The 6,457-nt window shown below is 33.3% G+C and overlaps 1 long non-coding RNA gene across 1 annotated transcript; it reads left to right on the forward strand.

Moving 5' to 3' along the window:
• Positions 1 to 333: 333 nt before the first annotated feature.
• LOC127444385 (uncharacterized) lies at positions 334 to 5,479 on the forward strand. The gene is made up of 3 exons (XR_007897801.1): positions 334 to 955; positions 3,009 to 3,140; positions 3,509 to 5,479. It is a non-coding gene; the product is annotated as an uncharacterized LOC127444385 (long non-coding RNA).
• Positions 5,480 to 6,457: the final 978 nt, after the last annotated feature.

Here is a 6,457-nt window from a genome sequence, read left to right on the forward strand (position 1 = left end):
AATTCTCTTTCATGTCTCTACCACAGACGGAACAGTCAAAGTTTAATACTTAGGCTTAATAGCTTGATTAAATCCCTAACCCTAAGTATGAGCATAGTAATAGTGATACATGGCACCACTAAATACAGGAACAAGTTAAATTGTAGGACATCAGAAATACAATCTGTGAAGCAATTGAAAAAGCATTCACATGTGTTGTATGGAAATGTGTGTTTATTGTCATTCTTCCTTAAAAGTACACGTTGCACACATTTGCATTAGCCCAATAGGCAGTCTAACCAAACAAGTCCAACGAGTTTCAACTGTGACGTGGCATTCTTGGTTTGTTCTCCCCCTTATTTTCCTATAAAGACAGTGAAGATTTCAAAGAGAGACTTCAGGAGCCAATCAATGTCTGAGACAGCCTTCACCTCTCAAGACTTAGGATTTATTGTGCAGCATACATTACTTGAGATCAGTTTTTTAAAGAAGACTATTTTAGGATCAATGATTTCTGTGCGACGTGAATCTATTAATTAAGAGATTTCTGAAGACTGATTTGGGACAAACAACATGGTGGATCATCACAGCCTATGGATACAAAGAACTCTGCAACACTGTTCCAGGATCAGTCATCATGAGTTGTGTCTGTGCTCTCATATGACCTGACATGCATGTCGTTACCTTCATTGGACTTTCAAGCTCATCACCTGGACTGATTCCAGCTGCAAAACCAAGGTTAACAATAAAGACAGCAAGTGCATGTCTGTTCTTAAGCATGAAGGTGTGTTTGCACATTAAAGAGGTGACGTGGTTTATTGCCAGCTGTAAGGAAGTAGGAAGAAGTGAACTTTGATTACTTTGTGTGAGAAGCTTGTAAAGCACAAGGCTCTAACACACAAGGATTTTTAATAAACTGTGTGTGGCATGAACGGAAGGAGGTGTTATTCAATTCTGTGAAGTAGAGCAAAACAAGGTATATAATTCTCTTTAATATTCTCACCTCTCTCTCTCTCTCTCTCTCTCTCTCTCTCTCGCACACAGCGTTAAGTGTCTGCAAATGTAGTTAGTGACACAGTAAAAATGTAAATATTAAACCTAGGGTCTGCGGATCCAGCAGGGGTCCGTGCATATGCAATGGACAAAACATATGTAATTTTTTTTTTTTAAATATAAAAAAGATTCTATATATTTTAAAATGTATTTCTAAATTTGGTACGTTAATGATCTGGCATTATAGAAGGTAATACTGTTTGTTAAAGTTACTAATGAAAGTTTTAATAAAGTGTGGTAACCCTTTACATTAATGTCCCCTTTGATATGGGTTTGATTCATTATTGACTAATAATTAATTTACAAATGCATTATAAATCATTAATAAGCATTTACAACAACATGCATAAAAAGGGTGACTTCCATGTAACACCCACCAAATAGTGATCCATTTTATCTCACATGATCCTTCTCACTATAATAGTATATTTCTGATGCATTGTGACACAAATCATGAATTAGGCTATTTTATGTTTTGGATTTTTATAAGTATGAAACAGTGTATTTATTAACCATTTTTTAACATACAAGTTAAAATGCTCACTATTTGGCAATAACTGCATATCAATGGACTTATAATCCATTTATAAATGACATATTAATCATTAATGAACCCCTTTATAGACCCTTAATAAAGGGAACATTAATGTAAAGTGTTACCTACACTGACATTTTTTTTTTTGGTGAAGTAAATATTGCAGAAAAGATTAAGTTATTTCTACATTGAATAAGTTAAAGTGTGAACTTGAAAATATTAAGTAAATTCTATATACGTACTCAATTCAAACATGTACAAATGTATGTTCTAGCTTATAAGAATTATATTATTTAGTTATCTTTACAATGTGTCCACATGTATGAATCCTAAAGAGGAAAACCTTGTCATATTTATTTGATAGTTTGACAGGTAAATAAAAGTCAATTTTAACTTTTCGAAGCTGGTGTTCCCAGCATGCACCGGGCTTCAATAATTAATGAGCTTGCATAGTTTCCCTGTTTGCAAGTTGATTTACACCAATTTTATTGTTGATTTTGTTATTATGTTAGGCAACTTTTTGTTTTGTGAAGTCTGAAGTTAATTTTCTTCTTAAAATTACCTGTTAGTGATCAAAAAAATTATCTTTTGATTGTTAGCATTATGCACCAAGTGTTCAGGTCTGCATGAGCAGCTCTAGATCTTGTTTCTAACAGCATTAAAGCAAGGTGATGTTGTCTAATAGACTACAAAGCATGCATTAAGCTTCCCTGTGGAAGGCTTCCGTGTGTCATGTAGTACATGATTAAGTATGTTCAAAAAGCATTGAAATGCCAGTACACTTTTAAAAGCATGGCTCAATTCAGTACTACATTGCTTGAGTAAAATGTACAAACAAAAGGTTAGTAAAATTTCCTTAAAACAGAGTATTGCAAAGTAAACTCTACTTGAGAAGCTCTAATTAAGAATTGTGTGTAGAATTTACTTGAAAATATGGTCTGTAAAATTACTAGCAATTTTTAGTGGAAATTGTTTCCTAGGTTTTAAGTAAACCTCACTTTTTATTATTATTTTTTTCAGTGTGAAGGTTTACAGAATAAAATCTAACTTATTTTAAATTGGGGGTTGGCTGAGAGACTGGTTGGCCTTAAAGGCTCTTCTGCATTTCCATTTACACATCCACACAACTACACATCTGCATAAACGGCTGAATGGAGTGTATTAATCGTGTGCACAAGCAGCTTGGTAATGGATTTTCTCTGTTCAGTCAGTCTTATATGTGTGTCTTCACAATTCTGTATATCTCAGCTGCTTCTATCTTCCTCACTTTCATATTTTCTAGTAGCCAAAGAAATCTTATTAAGAGCAAGATGAACTGGTTAATGCTATTAGTTCATGTTAGGCCTGTTATTTTTTTTTTTTAATTTTTTTTTTTGTATTATGACTGACAGTCTTGCCTTCATCTCTGTATGTATGTGTGTGTTTGTGTGTGTGTGTATAGGGATGTGATTGTGTGTGTTTGTTATGGATCTGCCGTTTTCAGGTTTTGAGTTGGTCTTCATCTTCATTGCTTTTACCATCATGTGCTTATTCGGCCTGGCTGCTGTCTACAGACATAATACAGATTATCAAGGTAAACACACTTTCTTTATACAAACACATACATTTACTTTACTTAGCTTATCTAAATTGGGAAATACCATAGACTTGGATTGTTTTTACATAAAGCTAACTATAATTTCTACAGGCTAAATATAACCCACACCCTTAAAGAAAACGTTTCAAATTTTTTTATATTTATATTTTCCAAATGATGCAATCCCTAAAGGTAGGCCTTGTCAAAAACTTTTGGGGACTATTTTTTTTTTTATGTATTTTTTTGTACCCAAAATATAGCCAAGTACGTACAAACACCTTGGAACAAATGACTTAAATTACAATGTTTCATAAACATAGCATTTACGTTGTTAGTAAAGTTTGTGTGTGTGTGTGTGTTCATAGATGACTACACAGAGCAGAAGCCAGAACGAAAGAACTCACAGAAAAAACAGCGTGCTCTCATCAAAACAAATCAAGAGCCACCATGAACACACAAACATATGCAGTAAATCTCATTTAATACTGTCAAGAGCATTTTTTACTTTTTGGAACCTCTCCATGAGTGCTCATTGGACAAAACAGGTCTGGCTCAGTTAACCACGTGACAAGCTGTGTTTGAAGATGTCCGTCAAGAGACGAGAGACTGAAAATGGACTTGTTATTAACCTCATCTTTTAGGTCATCCTCAAGACGCATACATTTCCCTCTCATCTGTCTCTGATTGGCTTGAATGTATATGACCCCAATACATAATTAACCAAGAAAGGCAAAGAGGATTTAATAAAAGCTCAACTCTTACCCTTTCCCCATCTAAATGAGCTTAAAATGAAAAATATGATGATTTAAAACCTGTCTGGAGAATTTATGTTTTCAAGGAGCTTAGATTTTGGTGAGCAAATTGCCTTTCGCACTTCTATAGGCTAGAGATGGTCCAGGATTTACACAGCAAATTCCAAATAATTACAGGTTCAGTTGAGATGACCCAGGCACTGGAAAGTCAGTTATTAAAATCTGTGCCCCGGAGCAAGGCAATTAACCACAGTGCTCCAGGATTGCTCTCTGCAATTACGGTAGACTGCTTTAAGTCACTTTGAATGAAAAGTGTCTGCTAACTAACTGCTAACATAATGGATTATGGCCATTGAGCGATCTTGAAAATGGGAGTGAATTCCTTCCACAGTGTATGCGCTTAATCTTAAAATGTTACGTGATGTAAATATCCATTGGATAAACTGGATCTGGTGAAGAGACATAAAGGAAAGCACTCTGGTGCAAAACAACCTTATATTGTTTCTAGGAATGTATGGAAATGAGGTTAGACTATTGTCTGGTATCATGACCAAGTGTGCTGTATGTAATTATCAGGGTAAAAGGCTTTTGGGGAACTTCTCAGCAGCTGCAGGACAATTTCAAGTGCAAATTCAACAGCGATGAATGAAGTTCACAAAGTCAAATTCATGTTCTAATAGTACAGCACAAAGAGCAAATTCTAAAATATTTCATTCAAGCATTTCATTCAAACTCAATTAAAATAATTTGTTCGTATAGTAACCATTCAGAAAACTGCTATTTTATGACAATTTTCTGGTGTTGACAAACTAAGCACTATATAGTGTTATACTACAGTGTTGCTGTGTTGCAGCTTAGATTTTTCTGGTGACATTTTACAATAAGGTTGTATTCATTAACATTAGTTAACTTTAACTAACAATGATTAATAATTTTTTAGCACTTATTAATCTTGGTTAAAGTTCATTTAAAAATAAACTAATTCATTTTAAAAATAAAAAGTTGTACATGTTAAAATTAGTTAATGCATTATGAACTAACATGAACTAACAAATGAACAATTGTATTTTTATAATTTAACTTTAACTTTACTCAGATTAATTAATGCAGTAAAAATATATTGTTCATTGTTAGTTCATGATACTTAATTTTACAAGGTTTTGGGGGATGAATATGTAATTTAAGTTCATATCCAAAGGTTGTCATTATCATGTAATTTTGTGTTTCACTCTGACACCACGTCACCTTTAGAACCTTATTTTAAAATGCTACCGATTTTTCTTCTTCAACAAATGATTCAATATCAGTTGTTCTACTTTTGTACTCATATACAGTTCCACTCTTCAATTAATATTGCGTTGGGTTTCACACAGTTTTATGACATTTAAAAACTTTTTATGAACTTTTTAATAAAAATGTAGCTGGATAAACATGAGTCTTTCATAATGAATAGTACATTTCTATTGTATCTATGGAAAGGGTACTGCATATGGGGCCCCCTCTAATGGTAAAGAGTGAAACTACATATCTGATGTTATTTCATTCCTGATTCTGAAGTCTGAGATGAGACCGCATTGTAAATCATTGTCTTTCTTTGTCTTTTTCCTTTTTATTAAACCCTTAAAAATAAACAGAAATAGTTTCAAAAGGTAATGACACAAAATGAAGAATATATATTTAAGGTTATGCACTATTGGCGCTATTGTACTTTTTCTAGGTCACTAATTAAATGTAAGAAAATTAGTGATATTGGCCACGTTAAAGGGATAGTTCACCCAAAAATGAAAATTCTCTTTTCATTTACTCACCCTCATGCCATCCTAGAAGTGTATGACTTTCTTCTGCTGAACACAAACTGAAATTTTTAGAAAAATATCTCAGCTCTGTTGGTTCAATGCAAGTGAATGGTGGCCAGGACTTTGAAGCTCCAAAAAGGAAGCATAAAAGTAATCTATAATACTTCAGTGGTTTAAACCATGTCTTCAGAAGCGATATGATAAGTGTGGGTGAGAAACAGATCAATATTTAAGTCCTTTTTACTATCAATCTCCACCTTCACTTTCACTGTCACTTTCACATTTTTGTTTTTTGTTTTTGGCGATTCGCATTCTTTGCGCATTTCACCATGTGAGGACAATTTATAGAAAAAAAAGGACTTAAATATTGATCTGTTTCTCACCCACACCTATCATATTGCCAGGGTGTAAAAAGTACTCAGAAATTATACTTAATTGAAAGTATGGATACTGAGTGAAAATTTTACTCAATTAAAAATCTCAATTAGAAGTATCTAGCCAAAAACATACTTGAGTGAATGTAATAAAAGTATTCACATTACATTTTACTTAGGTATTAAAAAAGTAAAAAGTAACTTTTTTCCTAGTTAGAATGAATTCAAGGAGATTGTGTGAGAAAGGATGTTGTTAAATTTGATTGGTCTGTTAAGTCGCCTTTTTACTGTCTCTGACGACTGTCGTATTTCTCCCCCAGTGATATTCGCAACCTGGTCAAAGAATAATTTTACAATAACTACATTTTTGCAAAATGAATTTTATGTGGCCT

The sequence above is a fragment of the Myxocyprinus asiaticus genome, chromosome 7 (genome assembly GCF_019703515.2).
Source record: "Myxocyprinus asiaticus isolate MX2 ecotype Aquarium Trade chromosome 7, UBuf_Myxa_2, whole genome shotgun sequence".
Lineage (NCBI taxonomy): Eukaryota > Metazoa > Chordata > Actinopteri > Cypriniformes > Catostomidae > Myxocyprinus > Myxocyprinus asiaticus.